Raw genomic sequence first — 13533 nt, forward strand, 5'->3', positions numbered from 1 at the left:
CTTCTGATTTATATTAATCAAATCCCACATATTATTATTGCAATAGAAACAATCTGCAGCTGAATCTCCAACAGTTTCTTGACGGCTTCGCCATTTTTATGGAGAAAAGAAGATAATCTTGTGACGCTGTTGCAAAGTAAAATCTGAAAGACAAGGAAGGAAGGCACAGGAAAAAAAGCAATAAAGGCAGATAAATAAAAATAGACGTGTTGAACTGGTACGGGGGAAGAAAAGCGATCCGTATTCCTCTGCATCAGCTTAATTTTCTCTTATTTCAGCGTCTTGGTCATTACGCAAGATATATGTCGGACTCGTTTTGGGACGATGACTCACAAGATACTGTGTGTGAGGTTCTCTGCGAGGCACAGCATGTTTCCTGTAACACCACTCGAGTTTGGTTAGTTAAGTCCAATATACTATTCGCAACATGCACTGTATACAACTAGTTAAATGTAATGAAAATAGTGATACAGTAAATGTTGCAAATCGTCTTCGCAGAGTTTAGAGAACGTAACACAGAATCTGCTGATGACAAACTGTGTGATAATACCAGCAATACGGCAGAAGACAGACTGCGAAATGGAAAACAAAGTGCGCTGTTAAGTAGAACAGAGGAAAAGCCATTGATGGTGCCGTTAAATCAACGAAAAACCTACACGTGAAGAAGAAAGGAAACTGTTCTGCTGAAGACAGAATCTTTCCACGCATATTTACAGATGTCATATGTTCACAGAAGGCAGAAGATATCAATCACATGGATTTAACTTCCGTTTATCTTCTACTGACTCTAAATTTTAACGTCATCTTAGGGGCTAATGGTACGACAATCCAACAGTAAGTAATATTTCTTGAGATTACGAGAATAGTGCCCTCAATAAACCAGGGATGTGATGCAACTGCCACGTCTGCTGTCTGGGAATTCTACCTTCCATCGACTCTGGTGCAAAAAATAGTAGGAGAAGAAACTGCAAGGGCTAGTAATCGCATTATCAGGTTCTGTAAAATTAAACAGTCACGCGGCTAAACCCAGGGCACGCAAGCTCCCTTATGGTCCAGCAGCGATAATGGCAGTGTTAGTAGGAGAGAATCCGCAACAAGAATTAGTGCCCTGGCAGCGTAGCACGTCTCTCCGCGCAGATCCGCCTCTAATGAAGCTACCGTTGCCCTGTGTTAGTGATCTTCACTACGGAGACAGGCAGCAGCCGGCCGCGGTGGCCGAGCGGTTCTAGGCGCGTCAGTCCGGAACCGCGCGACTGCGACGGTCACAGGTTCGAATCCTGCCTCGGGCATGGATGTAAGGTTAGTTAGGTTTAAGTAGTTCTAAGTTCTAGGTCCCATAGTGCTCAGAGCCATTTGAACCGTTTGAGCAGGCAGCTGATTCTAACGGTTCATGTGAAGGCAGGTTTGGGGATACACAAAAGCTGGTTGGGATTTATGTAAGAGTTGGAGCTTCCATGCAACTCTTACAACGGGAACCCATTTATTATCCAACGGCAGCAATGGAGATCCTGAGATACTTGATCATAGAAGGGCAGTTCCAATTAATAACTTTCTCTATAGTTTATAAAGTCACAAGTTAGAGGTTCGGACAATAACACACAACCTAGTGTTCAGGAGCTACACGACGTCATCTCAGCAGGCCCATCCCGTTTTAATTGTGGAAACGTAACATTATTACTTGAACAGCATTTAAGTCGAGTCGGTGTCGAACTGCACCACTAAGGCGACGTTCTAACTGGCTATAACAAAAACGACTCACATACAGCCGTGACGTGATAGTACTATCGTCATCGTATAGTTCCTTTTCGCAGGTGCTGTTAAGGAGCCTCTTCCATTTCCTTCTGTCCATGTACAGCCTGCCAGCGAGATCCATAGTCCGACAACCTTGTAGCCGCAAGGTCATCGTTGATCATGTCCATCTTACGAGTCCTGGGTCTTCCTAAAGGACGTTTTCCTTCCATCTCTCTTCCAAATTTATTCAGGCTGTTCTTGTAAGCTCCAACCTAATTACATGCCCGTACCACCTTAACCTGGATGTGATGATTCGGTGTCAAAAAGATGGTTGCTTGATTCCGGCTTTGTTCCTCACCTTTTTCCTTAGCTTATCCATCTTGGTCTTGTGGATGGCAGAGCTAAGAAATTTGATTTCCAGTGTCTGGAGTCTCCATGCAAACGTCACAGTGCTGTGACCTTTTTTATTGCTTTTGATGTCGGAGCATATGGCAAAAATAGTGATGGGTGGGTTTCTTAATTCAAAGAATATTTCATCGAGCTCTATCTCACGCTTATAGTCACGTTCCATATGTTGTTATAACGAGACATTTCCTCTTCAAACCTACATCCTTTCTTTCAGAAGTGCTAGCCCCGCAAGGCACTCATGACAACTTCTTCGAAATTTGGAAGGACGGAAGTAAATATGTGATGCGGGACACGAGTCGTGGAAAGCTCAGTGGGTACAGCACCTGTCTGCGAAAGGCAGAGGTCCCAAGTTCGTGAACCAGTCCGGCAAGCTGTTATAATCTGCCAGGAAGCGTCATACATAAGGAGACCTTATCCAGCGGATAATTTACTTGTCCATGATCAGAAGTGTCTATTGTTTGAGTCGTGCCGTGAGAATGTCAAGAAACACTTTTAGTGTTATGACTCAATAATTCATACTTTACAACACGCGGATTCACGCCTTTCCACGATAAAAAAATTAAAAAAATTTTCCTCACTTTCCTACTGCACAATTTTATTAAAAATCAATAAAGTACGTACACTCACGTTACCCAGCAAATGAATTTCAGGAATTAGGGTCACGCACAACAACATTTACATTTGCAAGGAGGGAACACAATGGCACGTGCATTTCGTGTAACAGAACTATTCACTGTATACTTCAATTCTGAAGCTGGGTCTCAACCTTGGTAATGAAACACGAAGAGGCAAGGAAACATAAGTTTGCAAATCGCTGTAATAAATAATAAGTTCCAAAAAAGGTTTAGATCTTGTTTCATAAGGTGTTATTAACAATGTAATAAATTAAAGCACAAATAAAACGAAATCTGTACCATTTCCCCTGCAGTTTCATTGCAGTTTCATTTTGGACTGTACAGATCATACAACACGATATACTCGTGCACTGACTCAATAAGCAGTTCGTCATTCATATTTTAGATGATAAACGAAATAACAAATTAGAAAACGAAAAATCAGGAAAGAGTGCCCCTTCAAGAACTGACGCTGCTGTTAAGGTACTGTTGGCGCCGGCACGGTCACGCGCCGCCTGAACGCGAACACTTTCCAGCCACATTGAAATAACAATACGTCGGAAGAAGCACGGTCCGGTCACGGCACGGGTTTGTGGCAGTCGACCGTTATTCTTGTCCTTTACACCGCCAACATTTTCATTCAGGCTTTTTGTCAGACAACCGGTGCCTTTCGAGGCTCGAGATTCATGTTTCTGTGGCGACTGGCGCCGAGCGGACGCGTGAATGGGGCAGGATGGGACAATCACGAGAGATCCCCCCCCTCACTGCGACCCTCTACTAAGCCAGCAAGCAGCGGTACCGCGCTCTCCCTCACAATACTCAAGCCCACACTATTTTCGGCATTGATGCGCCTTATTAAAAAAAAAATAGAAATTCGACTATTTTTTCAACTACACAAACGCACTCAAATTACCTCATCCTGCATGCCCCACAGCTGGTCCGGCTAATCACTTTAAGGAGGTTGGCAACAACGCATTGCGACCTATTCCTCTCTGGGTGCAGCGTCGAGCACAGGCTGGAGTATCAGAGCGGCTGTGGTGAACCCTAAGCGCCGTCCAGTTGGCACCATCCCAACTTGTCAGCCCGCCACTTCCTGTCGAAACTAAACTCACAGCGCGGCATCTGCTAGCGATAGTGTCCCCACGTGTCAGTTTTCACATTCCGGGTTCACCCCGGAGACAGACGCCCACCCCGCACAATTCAGGACCACATGTTTCGTGACGTGCTCTGTAGGGCAGCCACCTCCCACTCTGTCAACTTTTGATTGTATTAGGCGCGTGCTGTTTCATCACTCCACGGCTGAAGTAAATGGACGAGGTACGAAAAATGACTGCCGTTCGCGACGCAAACCTTTATCTACATCCATATGCATACATATGGTGTGTGTGACGGAGGTACTTGTGGTACCACTACCTTCTCCCCCTCCTTGTTTCGTTTACTAATCGTACGTTTCAAGATGATAAATCTCGTCCCGTCGAGTCTCTACGATCGCATTTACAAAGCCGCTGCCATAATAAGCCACTCCAACACTGCACACGGAATGATATGACCTCACTCATATTTTCTTATGGTCGTCTTCTGAGAAAAGGCCTTGAGCCTTGTAAGGGGGCTGTGATGTTTTTTTACTTCATTTTGTATACGGGTAAGCAGAACTGTCCGGTTATGGAGGGAGCGAGTTATTAGTTGCCTCTGTAGTAGCCACGTGGAACAGATGTCAAACGGAGTAGCAAGCGTGGGAATCCACGAGAAAGGACGAGACCCAAAGTTAGATCTATCATATGGACTTCAGGAGCTAAACGAGTCGACCGCTTCATAGGAAGTGCGAGAATTACGGAATCATTCCAATTTATAATTAATTTGCAGTGGCACAATGGCATATGCCCTTTCAAGTTATACACAGACAAATCACAAGGCCTTATTCTTTATATCTCTTTCTCTAGTTTCTAAAGCTTAACATGCCGTTTTCCATGGTTGTAAAAGACACCAAAGACACTTGACGCTCTAAGTCAACACATGGTGGTCTTCCAGGAGAGTGATACAAAGGGTAAAAATTTTTCTTCGAATGACCGTTCCAACTGTGTTACAAACAACGTTAGGTAAACAAATGTGATCTACTCATTTCAGTAACACCCAGCGACGTCAAGAACCAAGAAAGTCGGAATATTCCCATATTCAAGAAATGCGCACATGAGAGCAGATGCAGGAATCCTATATTGCGTTTGATGGCAAGGTACAAGGTTGAGGTGGTTTGGCGTTACCTTCCTCCCACTTTTACCGAGCGGAGTGGCGCCTTGGTTAGCACACTGGACTCGCATTCGGGAGGACGACTGTTTAAACCTGTGTCCGCCCATCCAGATTTAGATTTTCCCTGGTTTCCCCAAATCGCTCCAGGCAAATGACGGGATGGTTCCTTTTTATGGCCACGGCCAACTTCCTTCCCCATCCTTGACACAACCCGAGCTTGTGCCCGTCTCTTAATGATTTCGATGTCCACGAGACTTTAAACCCAGTCTGTCTTCCTTCCTTCCTTCCTTCCTTCCTTCCTTCGCTCCCCAAACCAACCACCCAACCAAACTTACTTCCTTCCTCCCACCTGTTATTCAAGTGTCAAGTGTGGATCACTGTGATGAGCGCGTGTACTCGTACGGTGCAGCGTTAGGTTTGTGTTGTTGTGGATGAAGGGAATGGAGAGGATGAACCTCAGCGCCGGCACACAGCAGCGAGGAGGCCGCCGACCTTAGCGTCCCCATCAAACGGACGGATCAGCATCAACAGTGTCACATGCCCTCACTTCTTGATACACTGCGGAGAAGTTTCGAAGTTAACCAAGGACAATGGTGCAAGACTAGTGATCGGAACTTCACCCCACCATGTCCCCTCCCATTGCCGGCCGAATACAGGTAGTGAAAATGTACCACCAGCAGAATTCGAACGGCCTTACCTCCGAGTCTAGCGCCACCGCACAGGCTTGCGTTAACAATGTCGACTACGGATAGGATTACTCCAAGAACAGACACGATCAACTTGCCCCATGTGTTTAAGTTATCAGCACAATTCTTAGCAAGATTTCGTGAAAAATCTTGGTCTTCTATATGCATCTTTATGCATTTACGCTTTACAGACTTACTCTACAGTACTGAAAGAAACGAAGGAACACGTTTCCTCCGAAATTACCAAATACTTTTAGCTAGTTGGGGAAAACACACACACACACACACACACACACACACACACACACACACACGTGATAGAGAACACATCAAATAGTCTGACCACACGATTACTACGCCACAATCGACGGAAGTCTTATCACACACTTTCGTGAAAAGATCATGCAGTATCACCTATAATGAAGGCAAAGTGGAAGTTACGATTGTTCGTAGGATACAGAGAAACTGCAACTTCTCTACGAAGAAGACTGTTTACAAAAAACTTTTATGGCCCATACCAGAGTCCCCATCGGATTCAATCATTCCATTCAACCTAAATGGTTAAGGCACCTGCTCGCAGTAAGACATTTGGGTACGATTTCCAGGCTCTCAAAGTTTCTATCAAGATCGGAATTCGAGCTCGAGTATCCTGCTCACTAGGCAGATGCGCAGACCACTACGCCACCCTGGCACGATAGCTTTGCACAACTACATGGACTACTCTAGCACGCCTCTCCCCTCAATCCAAATTCTCAATCACGCCTCGGCTTACTTCGCATTGCAGTGCCTCTCCAACTGTATTGGAATAGCAGCTCAGCGTCGAACGGAACTGGGGATCCTACCTGAAACAGAGGTATAGGTGCTTTAATCAAATGACACTACGTAATTTCTTAGACTTTCCCAGCGATTGGTGTCATCTCTTGGAATCGGGTGTACTGCCGGTGGTCTGCGTCTTCCCAACACAATATTTCGACGTCGTAACTCGGCGTCTGCATCAGGTGTTTCCTGCGACACTCGATGAAGAAGCCGAGTTACGACGTCGAAATATTGTGTTGGGAAGACGCAGACCACCGGCAGTACACCCGACTCCATGCGATGACAGATGAAACTATCTCGTTCCAAAGACCTTTTCAAGTCTCAAACATCGATGAGGTATACAGGGTGTTACAAAAAGGTAAGGCCAAACTTTCAGGAAACATTCCTCACACACAAATAAAGAAAAGATGTTATGTGGACATGTGTCCGGAAACGCTTAATTTCCATGTTAGAGCTCATTTTAGTTTGTTCTTCCACCTATGCTCAATGGAGCACGTTATCATGATTTCATACGCGATACTCTACCTGTGCTGCTAGAACATGTGCCTTTACAAGTACGACACAACATGTGGTTCATGCACGATGGAGCTCCTGCACATTTCAGTAGAAGTGTTCGTACGCTTCTCAACAACAGATTCGGTGACCGATGGATTGGTAGAGGCGGACCAATTCCATGGCCTCCACGCTCTCCTGACCTCAACCCTCTTGACTTTCATTTATGGGGGCATTTGAAAGCTCTTGTCTACGCAACCCCGGTACCAAATGTAGACTCTTCGTGCTCGTATTGTGGACGGCTGTGATACAATACGCCATCTGCAGGGCTGCATCAGCGCATCAGGGATTCCATGCGACGGAGGGTGGATGCATGTGTCCTCGCTAACGGAGCACATTTTGAAAATTTCCTGTAACAAAGTGTTTGAAGTCACGCTGGTACGTTCTGTTGCTGTGTGTTTCCATTCCATGATTAATGTGATTTGAAGAGAAGTAATAAAATGAGCTCTAACATGGAAAGTAAGCGTTTCCGGACACATGTCCACATAACATCTTTTCTTTATTTGTGTGTGAGGAATGTTTCCTGAAAGTTTGGCCGTACCTTTTTGTAACACCCTGTATACGCAGATTAAAGCCACATCATAGATGTCTGCGACTATAAAAGGTATCTGGAATAATATAGTTTCACTTAAAAAAGTTTCGTTTGTCACGACATAATCCACTGTAACAGCTGATTTTTAATTAAGTTAAGTTTCTAAAACATCCCTAGTCGTGTACTTTAAAGTCATGAAAACGTTAGATGTAAATCTGTTTGTATATTCAGGCAAGCCCTGTGTATTAGAACGCATAGTAACAGGCCAAAATAAATGTAGCAGTTGCAGATTACTTGTCCCGGCTGGAGCAGTGAGATCCGTACTGCAGCAGGGTCTCGGCCCGCCAGGCAGGACTTCCGTGCCGCCTGCGGCGCCGAGGATGACGCAGCCCCGCCGCTGTATTAAGCACAGTAAGCGCGCCGCGGCGCTCATTAAAAACAGCGGACAAGATAAGCGTATTCTGCGAGAACTTTATCGTCGCCGGGTCCAAAGCAGAAACAGTCGAGAACGAGCAGCGTCGCACTGGCCTGGTGGCGTGCGGGCATGCTGCAGGCCGAAGCTGTGAACGGCACAATGCAATACTCGTCGTTATTTCTCTTTCAGGTACGACAACCGACAGTCATGACGGTACCGTTAGACGAAGTACACGACTTAATCCTCATTATCGCGGACGACTGTAAGGCACTTATACTAAACAACAGCGCATCTTTTTTTCTACTGAGATATTATCATCAGATTTGCAACCGGTGAGATCAATTTCACCGTATCCAGAACTAGTAGTCATCAATCCGAACCGCTGATTTTACACGGAACTGTTTTCCTTTATTGTCATATTAAAAAAAATGAGAACAAGCCCTCAATATTTGTCACGGCATAATTAAAAAAAAAAAAAATTGGCTCTGAGCACTATGGGACTTAACATCTATAGTCATCAGTCCCCTAGAACTTAGGACTACTTAAACCTAACTAACCTAAGGACATCACACAACATCCAGTCATCACGAGGCAGAGACAATCCCTGACCCCGCCGGGCGCGGGAAGCGAGAACGCTACCGCACGACCACGAGCTGGGGACGGAGGCATACTTAACTCACGTCTCAATCACTAGTAATAACTGAATATTCATGTCTTAATTTTCTTAAAAAAAAAGAAAAACACACACACACATATATATATACAGGTGGGGGAGAGAGGGGAGAGAAGGGAGGGTGGGGGAGGGGGAGCGGGAGAGAGGGAGGGAGGGGGAGGGGGGGGAGAGAGGGAGAGAGAGAGAGAGAGAGAGAGAGAGAGAGAGAGAGAAGAGGGGGGGGGGGGGGGGGCAGGGGGCTGTAAAAATATAAGAACGGCGCACAATCTAGCAAGGTTCTATAGGATTTCAAACAGGAGTATTTTGAGAAATTTACATATAATGTATAACAGCTGCGGATTTTTCGGACATGTCCGAAAGATGAGATATTATGCATTAATATAACGTAACTGATTATATCTACTGGACGGTTCGCCCCGTTCTGCGGAAGACTATAGTGCGTATTCGGACAATATAAAGACTCGTGAAAGACGCAGGTATGTGTCAGTGGGCTGGAATAACACAAACTTTCTAATCCGCCACATCACTGACTTGAGTTGGTATCTGGGTAATCTTTCACAGGTGCTCACAGTTGCTCACAGTTTTTCCTAAAAAAGCTGCTACTATGTATGTTACCAAAAAGTTATCTGTATCAGTCGCATTTTTATATTTCTACGACGCGTGTAGAGGGTTTTCATTCTCATCTTCAAGGGGATAGAAGTGACTTTCATGTATGTTTCAGCTGAACATAGCCAGTCGTGTGCTTTCGGTTTCTTCCCGCTAGACACTATGTGTATCTAAACGATTTCCACAGAAACTGCACTTGAATAAAACGTACGTACGTACGTACGTGTGTGTGTGTGTGTGTGTGTGTGTGTGTGTGTGTGTGTGTGTGTGTGTGTGTGTGTTTGGTGCTTAAGGACGCTCAACGGCGGGGTGATCAGCGCCCTTACAGACATTAAAAGAAACTAATGTGGAAAAAATTAATAAAATATGATCACACACGCTGAGACAACAGGAAAGGATTGAAAGTGCTATAGCCACGCGGCATTAGCCGAGCGGTCTAAGGCGCTGCAGTCATGGACTGTTCGGCTGGTCCCGGCGGAGGTTCGAGTCCTCCCTCGGGCATGGGGGTGTGTGTGTGTGTGTGTGTGTGTGTGTGTGTGTGTGTGTGTGTGTGTGTTTTTGCTTACGTTAATTTAGGTTAAGTAGTGTGTAAGCTTAGGGACTGATGACCTTAGCAGTTAAGCCCCATAAGATCTCACACACATTTGAGCAAAGTGCTACACAAGAAACGAAAACACAAGTAAAATGAGAAAGGAGCTGAAAGGACGTCACAGGAACGTGTCACTGGCTGGCCACTTACGTAAAATATGGGCGAGCCAGTCTCCCTGTGAACGAATTAAAACCTTTTCCCTAAAACCTTGGTAAAACGCTGGACAATTCACAAAACTTTAAAACTCTAGCCACTTTCAATTATTATCTAAAAGAGATTGCTGATCCGTCAGCAAATCAGCCGCGACTCGCTAGTAGGAAATCAAAACGCAGTCCAATAAAACGTGGCGCACAGTGATCTGTACGCCACAAGCGCCACACATTGGAGGATCCTCTCGCCGGAGCAAGAAGCCCTGCGTCATAGGGCTATGGCCTATGAGAAAACGAGGGAGAAGAACCTCGTCCCGTCTACGTGGCTGGAAGGAAGTACACCACAGCTTTACTAAACAGAGCTTATTGAGAGTCACTTCCACCCACACGTCCTCCGACCGATGCAAGACTCTCGAGCTCAACAGCGAGGTGACAGCATGCAGAGAAAGGCACACTGAAGTACCGGAGGATCAAGACACGCCTCCTTGGCTGCTAGATCTGCCCTTTCGTTCCCCGCAGCTCCGATGTGCCCTGGCACCCAGCAGAAAGACACCTCCTTCCCCAGTCGTTGTAGCTGGAGGAGGGCATCCTGTATAGTCTGGACTACTATATCTGCTGGGTACAAACGTTTCAACGAGTGAAGGGCACTTAGAGAATCGGAACAAACAAGGAATTTAGCACTGGAAGGAGGTCTCATCTGCTCCAGTGTCCGCAAGATCGCATACAATTCTGCATCAAAGACAGTAAACGGTTGAAATAGTCCACCTGTTTCGATCTAACCGTAAAAACGGCTACATAGTTGTCGTGCTCAGATAAAAAGTCAGAAAATACCGCAAGAAAAACGGAAGCAGGAGTACAATCTCCCTCGTCTAAAATCACTCTGAGCCTCTTAAGTAACCAGGGCGGCATGCGGTTAAAACCCTGGATTTGGGGTTCCACTGGCTCCACACCGAGGGACTCCAGCACACGGTGCACGTAGGTCCCAAACGGCAATGTGTGTCGCGGACGGTTGGAAAAACTAGGTTCCAGAGGCAGATGACCTACAGTATGGTGTGCAGGTGAAGTCGGAGCTGTGAGGAACTTACACGCCTGACGCAGCAGGAGGAGCTGCCACAGGATGGTAAGTGAGAGTCCCAGGCCTCAGCAGTGACGCTGGTCTTAAAAGTACTTGTGGCCAGCCAGAGTCCCTCAACCGTGGACAGCGTCAATGATCTGCAAATAAGAAGGTCTCGCAGATCCATACACTGCACACCTGTAGTCCAGCTGCGAACGCACGAAAGCCCTATAAAACTGGAGGAGAGGCGCCCTGTCCGCTCCCCAAGACCTGTGACTTCGGCACTTTAAGATATTCAGTGCTTTCAGGGTTCTGGCTTTCAGGTCTCTCAGGTTTGGCAACCACGACAATTGGGCTTCAAAACGAGGCCCAGAAACCACACCGAATCTCTAAAATTTAGGGTGGTGTCCCTCAAATGCAAGCCGATAAATTAAAAATACGACGAGAACGATTAGAATGAACACACGCGCACTTATCTGCAGAAAACAAACTCGTCATGCAGCCCTGACGGTTCGCTGTTGCAACACTGGAGGAGGAACAGAAAACAGCAAAATCGTCCACAAATAAGGAGTACTGTAAAGGACTCTTTACCATAGACGTGATACTGTTGGTGGCTACGGCAAAGAGAGAGTAACACTTAACTGTCCCGAGGGTCACCATTCGACAGCTCAAAACGATCTGACAGTGAGTCACCAACTCTGGTCCTAAAATACCGCTGAGACAGCAAAGACCAGACGAAGATGAGAAGGTGGCCACGAAAGTCCCAGTGATGCAGTTGAGCTAGAATACAGCGTCGCCAAGTAGTATCGTACGCCTTACTGATGCAGAAGAATAGGCCAAGATGGTGCTCTCTACATGGCTTTAAAATGTGTTTCTTGTAAACACAGGCACGGAGGGCGTGTCTCCCCTAGCAGTTTCACTTCCTCCATATATGTCCTGAACCCATTAATGTTCCACTGTAATATGAGAGCCATTCTATCGTGTGGGTTGCACTTTCACCCAGTCGTTAGGCCAGGGAGAGGAGCCCTTAATGGGCGGGGGCTCAGTCTTGGGGCGAGATGATTACCCAGTCCAACATCAAGCTCCATTAGTTCTACCGACGAGTCAAGAGAGACATCAGAGAGTAGGACGTTGACATCATCGGACTATTAACTTCCAGATTCTGCCGGTGGTGGGCGCTTGGACTTTTGATTTTTTTGCCCTAGGTAGGCTTCGGAGCGAAAACCGCGGCCGTGGTACAAGACCAAAAACCATTGCAGGTGAAGGGAGCTCTACAACGTTAGTGATAACTGACTTGTCTGATGTTTTGGGAGTTGGCTTGAAGGAATTGCAGCGCCCCCAAGTGCACTGGCAAACGCAGGTGCTAGTGCCGACACTAGCAACATCTGTATGGGTAGCAGCATCGGTCTTTTGAACCAGATGTTTAAAGAGCGGACGCAAAGAAGGCAGCGAATGTCGTGGGCTGCATGAGTTTATAGATCTTTTTGGCCTCTCCATATGAGATACGTTTAGTTGTTTTTATTACCTGTATCTTCCTTTCTCCAAGAAAGACACTGCAGTCCCTACTAACATCTTCATGGAGTGCCTTACCACATTTGCCGCAAGTGGCTCCTCCATTACAACCTGAGGTGGTGAGCCCAAAGCGCTGGCATGTAAACCAGCGGGTTAGGAAAATAAGGCTGCTCGCTGAGGTGCAGTAAACCAGCCTTAACATGCTCTGGATTTTGTGCTGCCGAAATTCGGTACAAATTAGTACGATTTCATGAGATCATCATCCACCAGTTTCATTATGTTCTGTACATCAATAATGCATTCCTGGGACCACTCTGCTTTCAATTCTTCTCAGGGAATGTCAACCAGATCCCTGCAAGTCACAGCAGCTATAGTTTAATGTGTTGTGCAGTTCACTTTCTATAGCATACTTCCAGAGGCACTGAGCTTCCTGGATGTTCTTCATTGGTTGGGGTTGGACGTTTCTACCAACAGTGTCCAGTTTCACGAGCGCTTGACAGATTTTAAGCTTCCTGCGATTACCTTTAACCCTTTTTGTACAAGGTGAAACTTTCTCAAAGCTCCCTTCTTTCCGTTTAGTTATAAGAAACACATTCTGGCCAGCAGCATGCATTCCGTTACTCTATACTGACAGAGTCTGTGTAAATCCTAAGTCTGGAGGACTGGCGACACGAGCCCTCTTGTTTGTTTGTTTGGGTGTCTGTCCTACCAGCGGCCCACCCTTTCCGCTAGGAGGAGGAAAAGAAGATTTCGAAGAATCAATGCTGGTTCCACTAGCAGCTACGGACTGTTCCACTTCAACAGGCATGCAGCTCATCAGCATGTAGCACATGTTGAGATTGAAGGTTCTTTTATAGAGGTTTTTACCATCCATAGAGGTTTCTACCATCCTCGCGATCCAGGCGGTCAAACCAAGATCTCCTTTCCCTGTGACACTCAACATTCCACTGCC

At 46.2% G+C, this 13533-nt stretch overlaps 1 protein-coding gene across 2 annotated transcripts in view; it reads right to left on the bottom strand.

Moving 5' to 3' along the window:
* The window catches only part of LOC126244109 (PH and SEC7 domain-containing protein-like), a 485533-nt gene that overhangs the window by 35885 nt on the left and 436115 nt on the right, over window positions 1-13533 (bottom strand). The window lies entirely within an intron of this gene.

Source organism: Schistocerca nitens, chromosome 1 (genome assembly GCF_023898315.1).
Source record: "Schistocerca nitens isolate TAMUIC-IGC-003100 chromosome 1, iqSchNite1.1, whole genome shotgun sequence".
Classification (NCBI taxonomy): Eukaryota; Metazoa; Arthropoda; class Insecta; order Orthoptera; family Acrididae; genus Schistocerca; species Schistocerca nitens.